The sequence below is a fragment of the Mastomys coucha genome, unplaced genomic scaffold (assembly GCF_008632895.1).
Source record: "Mastomys coucha isolate ucsf_1 unplaced genomic scaffold, UCSF_Mcou_1 pScaffold23, whole genome shotgun sequence".
Classification (NCBI taxonomy): domain Eukaryota; kingdom Metazoa; phylum Chordata; class Mammalia; order Rodentia; family Muridae; genus Mastomys; species Mastomys coucha.
Window position 1 is genome coordinate 59,004,717 of NW_022196906.1, and position 20,823 is coordinate 59,025,539.

At 47.9% G+C, this 20,823-nt stretch overlaps 1 protein-coding gene across 6 annotated transcripts in view; it reads left to right on the plus strand.

The window, feature by feature from the left end:
* Megf11 (multiple EGF like domains 11) overlaps positions 1 to 20,823 on the plus strand; it is a 325,224-nt gene that overhangs the window by 157,607 nt on the left and 146,794 nt on the right. The gene's annotated exons all lie outside the window — the stretch shown is intronic.

Consider the following 20,823-nt stretch of genomic DNA (forward strand, 5'->3'; position numbering starts at 1 on the left):
TTCAATAGCCTCAGATAACCTCCTTCCACAGGTACATTCTATAACTAGGCAATGGCTGTTTTAATGCTGTGGTCCTATAGGCTTTTCAGAGGCCTTGAATAGTATTGGAGCCCCATTTTCTTCCTGTTTTGAGTTGGGGTAGTCTCTTTAATGGTAACTTGGGGTGAAAATATACTTATGCCAACTCATTACAGCTCTAAGACCCATTGTTTGTGCATCTTGGGGAGCTACCCCTATGCCCCTTATCCCACAGAGGCTGTGACCATTGTAAAACCTTAGAGATTCAAGCATCCTCGCTTGGGCCTTCCTTCTTGCTTAGCTCCTTTAGGTCTGTGGAGTGTAGCATGGGTATCCTGTATTTTATGGCCAATATCTACTTATAAATGAGTACATACCACCAGGTGGTGGTGGCACATGCCTTTAATCCCAGCACTTGGGAGGCAGATGCAGGCGGATTTCTGAGTTTGAGGCCAGCCTGGTCTATAGAGTGAGTTCCAGGATAGCCAGTGCTATACAGAGAAACCCTGTCTTGAAAAACCAAAAAAAAAAAAAAAAAAAAAAAAGGAGAAGGGGAGAGGGTATGGGGGAAGGATTGTGGAAGGGGGTGGCTGGGATGTGGGCAGTGAGTGGGATATAAAGTGAATAAGTAAAAGAACAATTTAAAAACTGTAAAGCAAAAAACGCTTAGAGAGGGGAATGGTGGGTTCACACACATTGGCCTGATACAGTGCATGTGCTCTCTCCTGCTCTCTGCTGGGCCAGGAAAATCTAGTTGTGGTCTTTTGATATGCAGATTTGATACATGGTACCTATGTCTATGTCTATGTCTAAAGGAGGGCATGGGATGTGGCTTTATCTAAAGTCTTATCAGCTCTCCTGGATCAGGGAGGGGCATAACTGCTCGGAGCTTCCATGAAACCCTCTGTAATGTGTGTGGAACCCCAAATGGCTGCACAGTCTCCTTTCCACCTACACCAGTGCCTTACAGAGATGCTATGGCAGGGAAGGAAGGCTAGACGAGGGAGAATGAGCCCAAGGGATGTATGAGTTGGTGCTCAGCCGGTTTTGCTGCGAAATTGAATTCCAGGAAAGCACAGAGGAGGAAATGGCCAAGGGCATGTCCTCTGTCTGCGGTTCCTTTGGTTTAATTTTGCTGACAGTGGATCTTCGGGTTAGAAACATCTGACTGAAGCAGGTGAGCCTGCTGGGCTGGGCCTGCCCACTGCTGTTGCTACCCCTTCCCAAGGGTAAGGGTGGTCTGTGAGGGAGGGGATGGAGTCTCAGTCTCTCCCGGGCTGTGTGCTTACAGCTGCCTCAGTGCTCTGTGGACGGTGGGTCTGGGGGCCTTTCAGACATTATCTTTGTCATCTCTGGCTTGTTGCCTGATGGACTTTGATGAATGGAATTCGACCATATTAAGCAGGTCTTGTACCAGAATTAGTTTACCAAATACCAGGGTTACTTCAAAAAGTAACACAAGATAGTTCAACCCCCCCCACCCCGTGTCGTCAGGGTCAAACCCACAGCTTGCCCCTCTCCTCGAAATCTTCCTCCTGAGCTGAGGTCCATCATCTGTGGGTGACTATGGGCTCACCGGATCCCTTGGATCTACTCAAAGGCATATCCTACCGGAGCCAAAGAAAGTTCTAAGAGTTTGGGGTTTATGATGAGTCCGTTCCGCTATTACCTCGAACAAATACCCGAGAGAGACAATCTGAGAGGATGGACGTATCTCAGCTCATGGCTTCAGAGAGTTCAGTCCTCAGTTGCTTGACCAAATATTATGGTGGTAGGAGTATGTGGAAGAGATCCTCTACTTCATGAAAGACAGACAGACAGGAAGGAAAGATGCCAAGGACAAGATACCCACCAAGGACTCAGTCCTTGTCACCTGTCCCTCCAACTAGTCCCCACCTCCCAAAGCTTCTGCTCACTCTTAAAACAATGCCACGATCAGGGCGAGGAGCCACGACCAGGGGGAGGAGCCACGACCAGGGGAGGAGCCACCATCAGGGGGAGGAGCCACCATCAGGGGGAGGAGCCATGATCAGGGGGAGGAGCCATGATCAGGGGAGGAGCCACCATCAGGGAGAGGAGCAGTTCGGCACTTGAGCCGTGGGCTTCTTTCTACCCCATCTATAACGGCCCTAGCTCATTTGGAAGGAAAGCAGCATATGATTAAGGGGATTCATAGATTCTCACTTTGGAGCATTGAAGTGTGTCAGGCTGAAAGCATTCCAACCTTGGCTTGAGTCCTTCCTGAGACAGGAAACTCACTTCGTCCTATGCAAGCTCATTTTGACCATTGGGAAATCCTCCATTCTCCCCAATGGAAGTATTCTCCGCTTTGGTTGGTTCTTGCTCACAGAGAAGACTAGAGCAGGCTGATGGATTGCCGTGGTCTTTTTCTTGGCATGCCTGGAATTTCTCCCCAGGAACTCATTCGACAAGGCCACAGGCTATGGATATGGAGTGAGCCACCCCAGATCAGAAGGTAATGACCATTGAGGTTATGTGGAAGAAACAGGGGACCTCCTCCCACAGCTCAGCCATTCCGTTATTACAGGACAGCCATTGATCTCCTCCCCAGCTTTTCTTCTCTGAGATATCTTATGCGACATCATTTGGGATGCCTCCCCGTCTGTGGCCTGCGGCCTTTATTTTCCCTTAAATTATCATTTCTACATCCAAGCACATAATGACGCGTTTGCAGAGGCCAGTGTTGCAAGAGAAGAGTGTTGCTGTCGGTGCTGCCATCGACTGCACTTGACCATGCACTGGATGCTTTCTCGTCTCCTTATTTCATCTTCACAGCGTCTGTGGGCTGAGGAAGTATCGGGCCTATTTTACAGATGGAAAAGACACAGCACAGAGAGGCTATAAGAAGCTCTCATCGACACAGCTAACCAGTAAATGGTGAAGCCAGATCTAAGTAAAGCCCTGGGTCCCCAGGAAGAGTGGCAAATTTTCTTAACCAATGAGCTGTATCTTCTGCCCCTGAAATAGGCTTTCACTACGAAAACATAGTTGCTCTCAGTAGAAGGAAGAGTCTGTTTATAAGCTCTGACCCCAAGACACTGTTATCGGGAGAGGAATCAGCTGGGAAACACAAATTATAATCAGATTTTATCTGAGAGTTGGAGCCTGCTTGCGTGGCTGGACACCCATCCGCCGGCTCTGGGGTGCATGGGGAAGGCTGTCTCTCCAGGTGCAGAATGAGTTCCTGGAGAGCTCAGGTTGTCTGCACATGAGCTGGGAAAGCTTCAGGTTGTCTTCAATTGGAAACACTGGGCTTGCTTGGTTTAGATTTTTTTCCCATTAATTTTTAACTTATACCTATTCACATTAAAAATAAAAATAAAAGTTTACCAAGAGCATAGACTCTGGGTCACAGCCCAAGTTCACCTGTTCTGGCCTTTGGATAGCAGTAACTATGGCACTTCTCTGACATTTGCATGCAGTACTGGCTGAGTCTGTGTGTGTGCTAGCCCGAACCTGGCTCTTTTAATTCAATCCCAAGTTGTACACTCATTTCCTTGTCAATAAGCATTAATCTCCTTTAAAATTTTAATGGCTGTCTAGACTTCCATTCTGTGGTTTACTAAGTGTATTCAGTAGGCTTGTCTGGTGAGCATTTAGGTTGTTCCCGATTCTTCCCTGTCACTGAATCCTTTGGGCCTGTTAGATATAAAACTTGGAATTTTTCACAGTTTAGAAAGTACAAGATGTGCCGGGCGGTGATGGCACATGCCTTTAATTCCAGCACTTGGGAGGCAGAGGCAGTTGGATTTCTGAGTTCAAAGCCAGCCTGGTCTACAGAGTGAGTTCCAGGATAGCCGGGGCTATACAGAGAAACCCTGTCTCGAAAAAACAAAAAAGAAAAGAAAAGAAAAGAAAGTACAAGATGCACAGGATGCATCTGGGCTGGGACTCAGTAGGCAGAATGCTTGCCTAGTATCGATTACCGTGTATTTATCCCTAGCTGTGTGAACTAGGCATGTTGGCAAAAGCTTCTGACCCCATCACTCCAGAGAGAGACAGGAGGGACATCCTTGGCTACATAGTGAGTCTGAGGCTAGCCTGGAACACATGAGACTCAAAAAAAAAAATCAATAACAAACAACCCCTTCAGTATGCTATTGGTTGACCCTTTAACACTAGGTATACCCCAAAGCCAACATATGCCCTAAGGAATTATTTGACCTGTAGTTTATGAAAACTCCAGAACTCACAGCAGGGGCAGAGGAACCTGACCATTCTTGAGGAGGGACATTGCACTGAACCTGAGCTTGGCTCTTCGGCAGGGGCCTCCCGTGCCCAGTGTGTACTGTCTACTCTTTGAAGCCTACCCAAAGCAGCTGAGTCATACACAGACACCTCTTTGTGCTAGTGTGTATGAGGAGCCAATGAGATGGCTCAGTGGGTATGGATGTTGACTGCCAAGCATGACAACCCAAGCCTGACCACCCAGAATCCATACAGTGGAAGGAGAGAACCAACTCTTCCATGTTGTCTTCTGACCACTATATGCATGCATGTGCATATGCACAGGCACGCACGCGTGCACACGCGTTCACACACACAGAATAATATGAAATAAAAAATTGTGTATGTGAACGATATGAGGTGGCACATGACTTTAATCCAGGCTCTAGGGAGGTGAAGGCAGAAGGACCAGGAATTGAAGGCCATCCTTGGATACATAGTGAGTTCAAAGCCAGCCTGGGCTACCTGAAACTTTCTTGAGAGAGAGAGAGAGAGGAAGCGGGGGAGCACGTGGCAGTTCCATCATGTGTGATGTATGCCCCTAGTCTGTAGCCCGCTGGGTGAAACAGCGCTGTTTCTAAGTGGCCAATGACTGATCATAGCCAGTGACATAAAGACAGTCACCACAAGTCACTTCCCTGAAGATTTTCCTCTATGCAGATTTTGGCACAGACCTTCCAAGAACATTTTGGGAAGTTTTTCAAAATCTTGGGATTATGTATGTGTGAAGAAGGGCCTGGGGTCCTGGGTGGAAATGTCGGAGCCATTCTTCTTGCACCTGTCTCTCCTACCTCCCCGCCGAGGCCCAATTTCTTCTGGGGATAAATTCCCGGAAGTGTCAGGGAAGGATGTAAATATCCGTCATCCGGTACCTGCCCCTGCCCTGCCTTTTGCAGCTGCCAAGGGATCGAAGGATTAATCATTTTGACAGTCCTCAAGGGGACACATCTGGCTCTGAGGTGGGGATGGGGGCTTTTCCATGCTTTTATAGACTTACAACCCCACTGCCTAATTTCTTTAAGGGCCGTCACTAATTTCTTTCTGTTCTGTAGAGGAAGGAGGAAGACGGGCCAGCTTTATGGATTGTTTGAGCTTTTCAACCAAGCAATATGGGAAAATGGAGTGTCCACATGCTTGGCCATAAACCTGTGTCCCATATAATAACGAAGCATGAAAAAATGGGACGTCAGTTTATACTGGATAAGGACAACAGAGTGGCCCTTATTAAATTGCACGAGGCTCACGAGTGGAGATAAAAGGGGAAAGAAGTTTTGCTATATTGAATATCTAGCTTTTTAAAGTAATTAGGAATATTAAAGCGCTGACAATGATTGAGATAGAAACATTATTCATAACTTTTATTTCCGTGCTGGGCAATGATCCAGTATATTTCATTTATGAGGTTTGAGCTGTAAGGAGAAGGATGTGAGCCAATTCCTAAATTAAATATGCCCTGTTAACTTTTATAAATGATGCCCCAGAATTAACTTGGAAGTTTAAGCTTTCATTGTATTATTTAATTATTGTCTTTCCTAGGCTCCACTTCTCTGTTCCCATGGTGCTTTGGAATTTGGGTTGTACACATTACGATGCGGTTTGGGGTTTGGTCTTAGGGATCCCCAGAAGAGGTGGGTGAGATCAGAGTAAAAGAGGCTACCAGTCTCCCCAGAACCTTACTCGCCTGAAGCGTCTCTTCTGTTTGTGTGTCTCAGGGAAGAAGCCTGTGGCAATAACTGCTCAGCAGTGTCCCTTTTGACTTTCCTCCTAGCTCCTCCCCACGCTGGGATGCGGGAGCTGTTGGTGAGACTGCCCAGCAGCCCTGAAGAGTGACTGCAGCAGGGCCCAGCTTCTGCCATGTCCAGTGTATTATCTCTAATAGTGGTGGGGCCAACCTGGCTCTATGTTAGTTTTACAAATGGAAATAAAATACCAAGGTGGGGGGTGTGGCTGAGTCGATAGAGTACATGCCTAACATGGATTGGACTCTGGCTCTATCCGCAGCAGCTTGGTGTTACACTTGTTATCACAGCACTCAGGGGCTACAGGCAGGAGGATCAAGAGTTCAAAGTCATCCTCAGACATGAGTTCAGTGTGGGGTATATGAGATGCTATCCCAAACATAAGTACAATTAAAATTATGGCCAGGCAGTGGTGGTGCACGCCTTTAATCCCAGCACTTGGGAGGCTGAGGAAGGAAGATTTCTGAGTTCGAGGCCAGCCTGGTCTACAGAGTGAGTTCCAGGACAGCCAGGGCTACACAGAGAAACCCTGTCTTGAAAAACAAAAACAAAATAAAAAAATTATAAAAGGAAAGAAAAGGAAACCTCTACCACCTCCAACCTGCGTCCATGCTCCTGAACTAGCTGGGGGCCTGCTGGGTTACACAGATTCTCAAACTGACCTTTAACAAATTGTGGTTAGAGTGCGAATGGTGTAAGATTTACTGTGATGTAACCATTAATGTAGGCATCGTTTTTCTGTTATCAGTGCAGTCATGTGGTTGTGCAGTTATCAACACTGACCATCTCCAGAACCTTTCCTCTTCCTCAACTGAAACTCTGAAGCCATCAAACAGTTTTCCATTCATCTTTTTTTGAGGGGGAGGGGCTTGAGACAGGGTCTCACTATGTAAACCTGACTGGCCTTGAACTCACAGAGATCCAGCCTCTGCCTCCCAAGTGCTAGGATTAAAGGTGTGTGCCACCACACCCAGCTCCTTTCTCCCTGACTCTAACTACCTTATACTCCATATAAATGGGGGAAAGAACCTTTTCGCAACTGACATGTTTCATTGCACTGTAAAAACACACGGTGTCCAAGGGCGCTATAGACAGACTAAAGTGGAACCATTTGGATGGGGAACAATGTTTGCAAATCTAGTCAGTGACTAGTATCCGTATCTATAAAGGAGGATCTGGGAACAGAGCTCCGTGGTAGAGAACTTGGCCAGCATGTATGAGACCCCAGTTTCAAATTCCAGCATGGCAAAAGAGAAGAGGAAAACACAGAAAGAAAAAGACAAGAGTCTTGAAAAGACATGTAGAGATTGCTCCAAGAAAATAAAGAAATGGCTAATGGGTACATGCAGAGAGCAACAATACCATCCATCATTTAAAAAAAAAAGCACAAACCCCAATGTGATGCCATTTTACACTCACTGATATAACCCCAGGAGGGCTGGGGCAGAACTCAGCTGGTATTATGCTTTCCAGGCATTCAGAGCCCTGGGTTTGCTCCTCAGCATGCTTAAGCTGGGCACAGAGGCATAATGTAATTCTTTTACCTGAGATGCAGAGGCAAGAAGATCAGGAGTTCAAGGTCATCTTTTGGTTGTATAGTGAGTTTAAGGCCAGCCACCTGGTGAGGGATGGCTTTAAAGGGTTAGAGGAGAGGTCGGGGAAAGCGGAGAGAGACCAAGAGCTAACTTAGATCTCCCAGACTGGTGAGTGTTTGCAAGGATGCTTCAGCAATCTGTTAAGACTTGATGCCCTTTTGACACTGCATTCTAGGGGATTCTTGTCCGCCTCCAGCATGTGCAGACTCTCACTGTGCCCTGCATCACGCTGGCACAAAGGCAAGGGGGAGGGATAATAAACACTGTGGCCCCTGGCATAAGACCTGCCTGGGTAGTCCTGGCCAAGTCCTTCCCTCACTTTGGGGACTGTGTGTGTGGTCTGTGCCTTGTGTTTTCATCTGTAAACGAGACAGCCTGGCAACTCTAGGGCTGGGCAATGCTGCTTCGGAGGACTCAAATCCCAGCACCAGCTTGATGGCCCTGGAGGTGGGGAGGAGAGGGCCTTCCTACTGATCCTTAATGGAGCCTCTGACCCTGCCCATAAAGATGTGGTCCTCCTGTGCTTCTTGCTTCTCTCTTCATTCTCAACCTAGACAGGAGTAGGGAGGCATGGGAACCCTGGGGGAGAGTGTCCCCTCCTGACACTTTCTATTGTCACTCAGGCAAGGCTGCTGTTGAGTCCTTGATGGCCCAGGTATAAATTGATGGCCCAAACCCAAGCAGAGTGCAGAGCATACAGGGCCACTGGGAGGCCAAGGCTCCCTTCTGGACTGTTTCTCACTACATTGAGCTGCTGTGTTGTCAAGGCTGAATCAACTTTAGATGAATGTGTCTCAAAGCAATTACCCCTGCTGTTGTTCGCTTGGCTCTGCCTGGCTTTGAGCCCCTTGCAAAGCCAGCATGGGTTGCCTTCTGCTGGCATCTGCTGGGCCTGGGGGCTTCCCCAGAGTGGTGGGTCCTATGTCAACCCCATACACTAGTGCAGTCACTGTGACAGGACCAGAAGGGAACTGTGGATGGCAACAAATGTATTGTCAAGGTCTGAGAGCAGGAGGAGCTGAGAGAGCTCCCCGACCCCAGGAATTATAATATGGAACAGCAAAGCAACAAAACCCAGGGTTCAGCAGCCTGGCCACTACCTCAGCAGCTCCATAGGCTCCCTCTCACAGTTTCAGCCATGTAATGCACCATTCCTGAGCCCCTGCAAGAGGCCACTGTGGCCAGGGGCTTCAGGGATAGGGTGTCACTATTGAGGAGGAGGGCCTGAGACGAAGCCAGAACTACCAATACAGAGCCAAGGACAACTCAAGGCACTTGCCTGCGTGAACATGTGTGGAGGCCAGAAGTGTCTTCCTTGATCTTTCTCTGCTTTATATATTGATATAGAGTCTCAAGCTTAAACCCAGACCTTTCCCGCTCATCTGGTCTAGCTAGCCAGCTTGCCCCAAGGGTTCTACCTCTGGATCCTGAGCACTGAGATTATGGGTGGCCTGCCCAACATTTATGTGAGTGCTGGAATTCTGGACCCTGGTTTTCACATTTGTCCTGTAAACACCTTACCCATGGAGAGATCTTCCCAGCCTGGACTTTTACAGAAAGGAAATGTAGATGTTCATCATGAGAAGAAGCAAAAGGCAGACGCTGGGTCTACGCCCTGCTCCCCATTTTAGAAGCAGAAACTCCTTTAGAGGAAGGTCCGGGGAAGATAAGCAGTGGCTGGGAGTCCTACAGCCAGGATTTGTCAGAGCTCTGAATCTGGTTTGGGGGTTTTTGAAACAGGGTATTGTGATGTAGCCCAGAGTGGTCTCAAACTCACAATCCTGCGGCCTCGGCTCTAGCTGTTATCACTGGATGCTGTACTCACAGGATGGCCATCTTTTCTGGCACTTTCCACACAGGCGAGACAAATGGGAAGGTTGGCAATGAAGAAGAGGCTGAAAAAGAACCCAAGGGAGCTGAGATCTCACCTGGCCCATGCTGTGAGTCTCTGGCAGTTGGGGCTCCACAGCAAGGGCAGCAAATCGGTGGGTCTGTTGGCGTCTCCCCTCCTGGCTAAAGCTTCCCAAAGTCTCAGCCTCTCTCTTTTGGTGATACCCAGGTCCAATGGCAATGACCAGGAAGCCCTTAAGGACGTGCACTGGTTCCTTTCCCGGTCACAGTCTCCCATGGGTGGCTTTCTGGATAAGTGAGATGTGAGAGGGAGCAGGTGACAGATGACCTGTATTATAGAGTCAGGCCAGAGTCAAGTGACAGGGTAGGTAGGGACATTTCAGAGACCTTGGGGTGGAGGACTAAAGACAACAGGCCCTCCCCTTCCCTTCTCAGTCCTGGGATGCCGAGTACCAGGAAGGAAGGGAGCCCTTCCCAGAACCCACTGAGAATGACCAGACATAGCCTGTGCCTATCCCACCGGGTCCTGAGAAGGCAGACTAGAGGCAGAGGGTGGAGGCTTCTCAGGATTTCCTCACACATGATATCTGCTTCCTCTCAAAGGAGGGAGATCTGGAATTAGAGTCATGTCATAGGTCATATCCTGAAAACTGGCTTTTTGTACCTGTTAGTACCAGAAACTGGGCATCCTAGAGTTCATCCATGTGAGTTGCCTGTTAGAGGGAGTATTGGTGATTTAAAAAAAAAAAAAAAAAGGGAGGTGTATTCCACCCGACTCAGCTCTGGCCATCTGCTCCCTGAGAACAAAATTAATAAGTGACACACGGGAGCCTTGAGCACTGGAGAGTGGGAAGGGAGGGGAGTCTGCCTCAAATGTGACAAAGGCAGAGCCGAGTGGCGGGAGCCAAGCTGGCATAGTCACGAGAAGCTGGCAGCCGGTGCCCACACCCCTCCTGGGCTCCACGGGGGGTTGTAAAGGACACGACTCCCCCGCCCCCCATACACATAAATGCACAGCTATGTTTCCAGGGTGCTGTGGGAAGCATGGCACTCAGAGGAAGGAAGGAATCACGAAGCAACCGTACTGGGTGCCAGCCAAGTGGGTCCAGCAGGCAGAAAAGAGAGAAGTGCAGCCCCTCTCAGCCCAGAGGGCTTGGATAGAGGCTGGGGCTGGAATAGAGTGAATGCAGCCCCAGCAAGCCCTGAGTTTGCAGTGTGCCACTGGAGATAGATATGAACACTCTGCCCAAACTCCCCAGCTTGTGAGTGGTGACAGGACTCTGGGTTAGGATGCTAAAGCCCAGGGTGCTCGGGTGCTCTGCTGTGGGGATTGACTAGGTGTGTTCCTACTGCAGCGTCAGGCTTTATATGTGGCCAAGGTCACACTGGGTTCCTCTCCTGTGTAGCCTGCCCTCCTAACTCATACTCAGAATGTATTCCCTGTGCAGTCCTATAGCCATTCACCACTGCCCTCCACATCATTCCAACAAGGAAACTGAGATCTCTACACATACAGCCAGCTAGCGGCAGAGCCGGTCTCTATAGATCACACTCAAAATCCCAGCTGGCACTTCTTTCCAGGGCTTTGTTATTGCTCTCTAGTCCTTTCTGTGCTTGGAGAAGGGCCGGGTGTGAAATACCACAGGGGCCATGTCACTTGCTACACTCTATGGCCTATAACAAGTACACAGCTCATCAATGACCCTTCAGGTTTGCTCACAACATCTGCCTGGTTACCACCCTGTTTTCCCCCAGTCTTGCCTTTATTGGCTTCTTCCCTTGTTGCTCTGACAGAACACCTGAGAAAAGCAGCTTAAGAAAGGAAGGGTTCAGCTGAGTAGTGGTACACACTTCTTTATCCCATCACTCGGGAGGCAGGGGCAGGCAGATCTCTTGAGTTTAGATGCCAGTCTGATCTACCAAACGAGTTCCAGGACAGCCAGGGCTACGTAGACAAACAAGCAAGAAGGGGAATAATAAGAAAGGAGGTGTTTATTCTGGCTCGCATGTGCAAGGTGCAGTCCACCAGGTAGGGAAGGCATTATGGTAGATGGCCAGGGCAGCTGGTCACATGGCATCCACAACAGGAAGCCGAGTGCTAAATGCTAGCTGGCGCTCAGCTTGCTTTTTCCTTCTCCTTCATTCTGGGAGCCTTGTCCATGGAGTGGCTCCACCACAGTTAGGCCTGCCTCAATTAACCTACTCTAGACATAGAAATTTGTCTCCTAGGTGACTCTATTAGTATCAGGTTCATGATCAATATTGGCTATCTTACACACTTCCTCATTATTCTCTTTTTTCTTATTCCCCCTTTCATCCTTTGGCCTGTAGCCAGCATTAAAGCCAGGGCAGCATCCGCTGTGCCTGTATCCGGCATGGTCCTCATCACCTGGTGCTCACTATTCAACTGTGTATGTTCCCTCTCCCTCACTTCCTGCCCTGAGATTTCCTCCACAGTGGGGCCGACATCTTATTTGTCTTCACAACACCGAACTCCTCTCGCTGCCTGGCACACAGTAGACACTGTCTTTAGTGAAATCCAGCGGATTTGCTCTTCCATTTGACCCCACCCTCTCGCTGTGGTGGTGAAGCTAGGGCTGGGGAAGAGCATCTGGCTCTGCAGGAGGCTTTAACAAGAAAACAAGCAAGCAGGGCATAGTTTGCTACTTGACCTTCCAGAGATTACATTAAGTTCCTTAAGCATCATGCTATAAGGCTGGACTCACGTGGGTCCTTCCGAGGCAGCCAGTGTCACTAGAGAGAAAAGAAAGGTCCTGGGAAGGAAAGAAGCAGAGCCACGGGCAAGATACAAGTTGAGGTTTCGATGGTCCAGATGGACCAGAGCGACAAGGCACTGGGGAGGACTGGGAGTCTGGCCAATGTGACAGGCCAGGCTGGATGGTGTGGTACTCACACAATAAGACTGCATGGGCTGGCGCAGCTCCTGAAGGTGCATTTTTGCATCAGTTGAGCCTGATTTGCTTCCAGGTGGAACACTTCTAACTCCTTCTTCTTCCAAGAGACTTGTGATCAATTCTGGACCCAGATATAGGAAGAAGGGAGTCTGTTGAATGCTGTAGTCTTGGCTAATCCTTCCAGGGCAGCTGGACCATGTCCTCTTTCCCCTGTGCCTGACTAGAGGTGACCAAGGGACATATGGTAGCTCTCTTGGCATTGGGTGGGTAGCAGATTGGATGGGGGAGCCAACGTGATTAAGAGTTGATGAGTGGATCTGGGTAGAGAATGGCCTGGAAAGGCCAAATGGGCACATCTTATCATGACACCTGCCTCTCTGCTGGACTAGGGAAGGAGACCTGATGGTAGTAAATGACCAAAGGAATCACCTGGGGAACAGCCCTATTGCCCCCAGAATCTCTTGCCCCTCAGCCTACATCTTGTAGTTAGCTACACCTTCACCTCGAGTTCTCACACCCAGTGAGAATCCTAAGCAGCTGCCACTGCTAACAGTGCTATAGTACTGGAGGCTAGGCAGAACTGGGGAATCCGTCACCCCCTAATAGGAAAAGCCCATTCTGGCAGTCTGGGTAATAGGCCTCAAATTGAATAATTAATAAAGTTATAAAAATATGTCTACTTTATGGCCAGAATAACTCAGCCTCAATTAGAAGCAATTATTTCTTGTAGTTATACCACTTGGAATTTTTCACAAACGTCTTCATGGGCAGCTCTAGCAGCAAGACAAGATTCCAGGTTTCAGGGCCTGCTTGAGAGGTCTGCTGAGACCTGCTCTAGGCAGCTAGGGCTCCGCTCCTTTCAGTTGAAGACCATCCATCTTTCTATCCATCCACACATCCACCCCATCTATCAGTTCAACTAAACACCCCCCTGTCTACCATGTATCAGTATATTCATCTATCCATCTGTCCCTTATTCTGTCTACTCATCTGTTGATCCCTTCATTCATCTTTCCTTCTATGTGAACATTTTTCTGTCCACACACCCAACCACTCACCCATCTACCCACCCATATTCTGACCCATCCTCCTGCTTACCCACCTACCCACCTACCCATTCACCCATCCAGTTTTCTATTCATCTACCCAACTAGACATTTCTTTCTTGCCTTCTGTGTGTATACTATGTTCTGAGCACAAGAACCACACCCTGCCAAGGAGCTCCCAGCCAAGACAAGTGACCTGAGTCATAGCAGCTCTTTTTTCTGCTCTTCCACAGAGGTCCTGATGTTTTGGCCATTTTTCCCTTCATCTTTTTCCTCTAGTCCATGGATACAGATGATATAGATACAGATACAGATATATACAGATACAGACAGACAGACACAGATACAGATAGACACAGATACAGATACAGATAGATACAGATACAGATAGATACAGATACAGACAGACACAGATACAGATACAGATAGATACAGATACAGATACAGATAGAGATACAGATACAGATACAGACAGACACAGATACAGATACAGATAGATACAGATACAGATACAGATAGAGATACAGACACAGATAGATACAGATACACATGCTGTGACTTAAACCTGCTCTTGACTAAATTTGTTTCAGTGCACTTGAGAGCTTAGAGATTTGCTGGCTTCCACATATCCAGTGTTCTGGTCCCAACCTTTGATTAGGTAGCAGTCATAGGTATATATCTGGCTCCACCCTGAGCCAACTTTCAAGAGGACATGAGATGAGATACTCTTTTTTTGACATAGGTAAAACATGAAGAGTCAGGCAATGTTGAGCTCCTAAGGATGATCCGTGTCAAGAGGCTTGGGGTTACTTGCTGGGGACTTACACTTGCTGCTTAGGAGACTGGACCTAAGCTTGATTCTGTGTCAGATCCTCTCATACTTTCTAGAAGTCCTGTAGGGAATCCTTCCTTAAACCCATTGTTCTTTCTGCAAGGAGCAGATCTTCCCTCTGGTTTCCCTGCCTAAACAAGGGATCTTTTCTTCTTCTTACATTTATTTATCTGTGCATGTGTGTAAATAAATATATGTGGGCACCTGTGCCATAGCGGAGGTTAGAAGACAACTTGTGGGAGTTGAGTCTTTCCTTCTGCCATGTGGGTGCTAGGGAATCTTCCTAAAGATACACACTGGAATGTCCTCTCTCTCTCTCTTTCTCTCTTTTTCTCTTTCCCTCCCTCCCTCTCTCTCTCCCCCCCTTGCTCTCTCTCTCTCATACAGATGACAAGTAAATAGGTAAAAACTGAAGTCCTAGAAAGAGTGTAGCAGTGAGAGTGTTGGTTGCCAATATAATTTAGGGAGCAATTGGTAGTCTTAGGCAAAGATATCAATATACTAACCCCACGGTACCAGGAATTGTAAAGCCATCCTTACCACCATCTAGATTAATAAACAATTCCATAGCATATCCCAGCACACACATATACACCCACTGATATTTTTAAATCTCTTCTAATTAATTTTTTAAAGTGATAGCTTTGACCTACTGTATTGATTTCATGACTTTCCTCTGGGTTCCCACCCACAGTTTGCTCCAGGGACCATCTCTGGCATGCACAACCCTGAATCATCATTGGTAATGGAGAAAAGCCGCTCGCAACATAGAGGCCCCTTAAGAGGGAAATGGATAAATTGTAATATATTCCCACAAAGGAGTCTCCACAGCCGTTAAAATGAATGAAGTTGTGCTCTGACTGTCTGCCTGGGTGAATCTGAAATATATCACAGTGGGTAGAGAAAAAGCCAGGTGCACAGGGCTATATACATAACATACAGTTTAGTTTCACTTATGCAAGTTTAAAAGCATGCAAAATAATGAGTGTATTATTTATGGGCATATGCATGTGTAGTAAGTGTGTTAAAACAGACATGAAAAGAACAAAGAATAAAGCCAGGCTCCCTGGGGAGGGAGCACGTTCCTCTGCATGATGTTTTACGTGTGAAATACTGGCAGTAGCAGAAAGGAGAATGCTAGGATTTGTTGAGTGTATATAGTGTTTCCATTTTCTCTAAACTTCATCAAAACATTCCTATGCAAAAAAGAGGTCATTGTCACCTCGCTTGGGGGCACCTGAGCTCATATGGAGGAGTAGGCTGGGGAAAAAAGTGTTATTTTTGCTCAAATAAGGTACTTATTTGGTTGAGTTCAGCAAGAGTTTATAGAGCACCTGTTATGGATTGAGCATAGCAGGTGTGAAGTGGGGGCAAGGTCAGCAGGAATGGGGCAGTACAGAATTCAGGGGGGGCACACCTGCCCCCCATTGGTACCATCAAAACCAGATGGGAAGACTAGGAGATGTGAGTCAAGTGCTTGGCCACACAAGCATGAGGACTGAGTTCAGATTCCCAGTACCCACATGAAAGGCTTGACATGGTGGTGCACAGTTCTAATCCCAGTTCTAGTGGGATAGAGACAGGAGGATCACTGGAACTCACTGGCCAGCCAGCCAAGCCTAATGGTAAGCCCTGAGTCCCAGTAAGAGACTCCATCTAATGAAACAAGGTGGGTAGCTTCTCTGGATAACACCCGAGGCTAACTTTTGACCTCCACATGCACACCTGCACAGGTACACATACACCTCACACAGAAATAACACACACACAGCATATATGTACTGGTTAGCATTCATAGAAAATCCCCAAATTCAGAATGTGTTTCTTTCTGGTAAATAAGGGAAAACTCCCCCTGGAGGATGTGAGAATGGAGATGGGCCTTGAAGGATGGATAGAGAGGCTTTGTTGAAGATTCTGGAAAGGAGATGAAGCCAGAGTTCCAGACAGCTCAGGTCTGAGTAGAAGAAAATGAAGCAGGCATCCTGCCCCTCTAACCTGAACGCTGCCTCTGGAAGAGTTCAAAACTCCTGGAACAGCAGCACCCAGGGTGAGATAATGGAGTGAAGAGGGGGTCTCATTAATCACAGGCTCTAAGAAGAGCTGGCTCCTCCAGGATGTAGGAAATTGGAGATAACTTGCCTGCCCAGGAAAGGCACAGTCTCTTGGGGCCAGCCCATTCCACTGCCCATCCTCAGGCAGGAAGGAAGGGGGGCAAAGGCCTACTCAAATCCCAGACTGCAAATTTATTTGACCAGCTCCCAATAAATTCCTCATGCCAGAGGCCTGGCCATCCATCTCAGGTGGCAGGGCAGAGACAGCAGTGGGGGTGGAAAGCGGAGGAAGCGTCGGTCTTAGATTGCTCGGGGACACGGCCACATGTCTTGCTAGGAGGCAAGCCCCTAAATCCTCCTGTGACTTGCTCCCCCCCTAGTAAATCTGAATAGTTTAAAATAACTCCTTCCGACCTTGAGGCTGGCGCCAACTTTCTGCCATCCATCAGCCCCGGCCGGTTTCTTATTAAGGTTCTGCTGTTCCTCCGGAAAAGTCGCCACCTTAAATCAAGGGGCCGATAGGGCAAGGGAGAGACACAGGACCCTGAGACAGCAGGGCTACAGAAAGTCAGGAAGATGAGGTACCAGTATGCTGCAGAGGTAAGCCAGTCCACCTCTCAGGGCTCAAGGTTGATGCTCCGAAGTCAGATGCCCGCTGAGGTCTTCACGTGGCTGCAGGCAGAGGGATGAGGCTGAGGCTGAGCAACCTGCAGACATAGTGGACCATCTCTTCATTCATTCATTACTCACTACTTGGGACCATACTTGGCACACTTAATGCCCCACACCTTTTTAGTCTATATGTGCCTATGTGAGTGCCCATAAGTTTGCATGTTTGTACACATACATGCAGAGGCCAGAGGTTCACCTTGGTATTATCTCTCAGGTTCTATAATCCTTGTTTATTTTTAGATTAAAAATTATATATGTGTGTGTACATATATATACACATATAAGTATGTGTATATATATGGTGTTCGTCTATGTATGTGAATGTGTGTGTGTGTGTGTGTGTGTATCTGTGTGTGCCTGTGTGAGTGTATGCCCGGTGTGAGTAGGTACCTGTGGAAGCCTGTTTTAGTTCCTTTTCTGTTGCTGTGATTAGACACCACATCCATGGAACTTGTAAAAGAAAGCATTGAATTTGGGGGCTCATGGTTCCAGAGGATAGCAGAGTCCATGTTCATCATGGTAGGGAGTGTGGCAGCAGGCAGGCAGGCAGAAATGATGCTGGAGCAGTAACTGAGAGCTTGCATCTGTGTGATCACACTTACCTCCTAATCCTTCCCAAACAGTTTCACCAACTAGAAACCAAACATTCAAAAATGTGCATCAATGGGAATGTTCCTCATTCAAATCACAAGGGCAAAAGAGGATGTCAGATCACCAGAAACAGGAGTTACAGGTGGCTGTGAGCTACTTGACTTGAGTGCTGGGACCTGGACCTGGGTCCTGTGGAGGAGCAGCATGTATGTACTCTTAACTATGGAGCCTCCTCTCCAACCCCTCCACCTTCTTTTTTGAGCTAGGATCTCTCACTGGCCTAAAGCTCACCAAGAAGGCTAGGCTGACTGGCCTGGGAGCCTCCGGGATCCACCTGTCTCCCCAGCACTGGGATCACAATCATGAGCTTTCCACGTGGACTCTGGGAATAGAGCTCAGGCCCTCATTCGTGCATGGTGAGCCAATCTCCTGGCCCTCATTTATGTGTCTCTGTGTGTCCTATAGCTTCCGTGTGCCTGTGCTTAGTTACAGCAGTAAGCAGACAGAGGCTGGATGTGTTTTCACGGATATTCTTTTCAGTTAGGAAAACTGATGCTTCTGAGCACATGATTATTTCCTAAAATATGATAACTTTAGACAGTGAGGGTTGAGGAGACACTAAAAAGGGTGATGAGGGTAGAGTGACTGAAGTGGGTGAAAGGTCACCATGGGGAGGGGACACTTGAGTGGAGACTTGAAAGCCAAGAAGGAACCAGCCATATAAAATCCTGGGGTAACTGTATTGGATCCAGCCTTAATTCTTGGTCACTTTTTGATTCAACAGAAGAAAATTTATTAAGATGGGTCAGTTGTTAAGCCAGGCTCTGTGAGGTCTCCTGAATGTGCAAATGGGGGGTCTACTCACCCAGGACACAGTGGGTGTCATCATGCCCGTGTGTTAGAGGCTAAAGCATCCCACTGAAAGTTCAGAGAAGACTCAGCACCACCCCCTGAAATCCAGAGCCTGACCAGACAAGAAACTCAGGAGAACAGAGCACCCAAAGGACATCATCTGGCAGCTGTGTGCTCTGTATCCAGCACCAGCGCTGGGCCCTACGGGCTCATTTATTCTGGTAGCTGCCAGTCCTGGATGGCAGTATGCATTGCATTAATTACCAAGACAAACTACGGTGTTTCTTGGAGTAGATGACTCACCTTGGCTCATAAGCAAAAGAAATCTGGGTCCGACCAAGAGTGGTGGCGCAAGCTTTCTGCTAAGAATCAACTACCGACCATGTGGTAGGTGTGGGTTCCTTCCTCAAAGCTGTCGTCGCCGCCATGGAGATCACCACAGCATCTCCTCTCTTCTACATTGTGAATGTCTCAGCCCCGGGGTCACCGAACCTTGCACGGCACACATTACAGGAATGGCAGTTTCCCTAAAGTGACTTCTCTCTGGGGGGAGCACACCCAGGCAAGAGTACAAAGGATCAGCCACCCATACCCATACCCATACCCATACCCATACCCATACCCATACCCATACCCATACCCATACCCATACCCAAGTCAGTGCAATTCGATTAGCAGAGAAAACTAATGGGGCAGACCACTCTGAGTCTGTGCTCAGTTCTAAACTTCTTTTGATATCCATCACAATCAGGGGACCAGGGGACAGCCTAGAAGTGACTTGCAAGCTGCTTGCTGTCTACCCAGGCTAGCCCTGTGTACTGCTGAAGAGGCAGCAGTAACAGCTCCTACCCTCAGGGAGCATAGAACCAGATAGAAAGAAACAGGCAAGCATGGCCTGAAAGATGTGGCAGGGGCTAGGTGATACCTGCAGGGAAGAGAAGGGTCAATTCCTTAAGGTGGCCCTAGGATGGACTTCCTATCTCTCCCTATATTTGTACAGTGCTTTATAAGTAGAATGACATATATGGGGGCCACATGGTCACTAAGTTCTATCAACCAAGACTACAGATGAAATGGGAGGAACAGTAAGAGGAGGAGTGAGAGGAGAAGGGGGAGAAGGGGGAGGAGGAGGAGGAGGAAGAAGAAGAAGAGGAGGAGGAGGAGGAGGAGGAGGAGGAGGGGAGGAGGGGAAGGGGGAAGTTATTAAGCCGGTGCACTGCTTTCTCCAAGTCTACTTTTATTCCCAATCCCATTACTTTTGCTTTCAGCACCTCCTTGACTACACTGACCTAGGGAAGGGGGTAGGTGTTATTAAGCATTTATGCTATGGCAGGTTCTGGACTGGGCACTTACACACATTGATCTTGCTTAATCCTCCTGACTGCCTTGCAACCCCCCCCCCCCCCCCCCATCGAACAGATGAGGGCACAGAGAGGTGAAGCTGTCAGGATGTCACAGCTGCTAGCAGGAGCAGGGATTAGCTGGCAAGAGCATTTGCCTAGCCCAGAAGTGTTTGCATTTAGCTCCAGAGAAAGGTTGGGCTTAGCTAGGTTGTGGTGGTGCACACCTGTGATCCTGACACTGAGAAGACTGAAGCAGGAGGATTGTCGTGAGTGTGAGAACAACCTAGGCAACATATTGAGACCCCCCTTTCTTTCTTTTTTTTTTTAATTTATTTTTATTTTTTTCATACATGGTTTCTTAGTATAACCAGCCCTGGCCGTCTTAGATATACTTTGTAGACCAGGCTGGCCTCAAACCTGTAAAAGCCTGCCTCTGCTTTTCAAATGCTGGCATGAAAATTGTACACCACTATGACCAGCTAAGAGTCCCATCTTTTTTTTTTTCCTTTCTTTTTATGACTCTAGTTTTTGCCAGGCAGTGGTGGTGGCAGAGGGAGGTGGATCACTGTAACTTTGTGGCTAGCCTAGTCTACAGGCCGAGTTCCATGAAAGGAGTTCCAGGATGACAGGTTATATTTATATTTTATTATGCATCCTAATTAAAAATGACAAAAAAGTTAGAATGACTGTCTCAGAGTCTGGCATTTAAAAGTATTGTAGGAAAACAGGAGAAAAACAGAGCCTGTGTGGATTTTATGAGGCTTCTGGCTGCTTTTGGGAGACTCTTCACCGTTCTGCACATACGAACTGGGCCACCTAGAGGCTCGAGACCCCCATGTCAAAACAAAAATAAAATCAAATAAAAATTAAATGATAATATAAAGATGTCTCCAGAGCTACCATCTTAAAGTGGCCATATTACACTGTGACATGTGCTTCACAGGGCTCTGGTGAGTGCTGGTGTACTCTCCTCCTCTCCCCCTCCCCCTCTCCCCCCTCCCTCTCTCTCCTTCTCTCTCCCTCTCCCTTCCTCTCCCTCTCTCTCCCCCTCTCCCTCTCTCTCCCTCTCT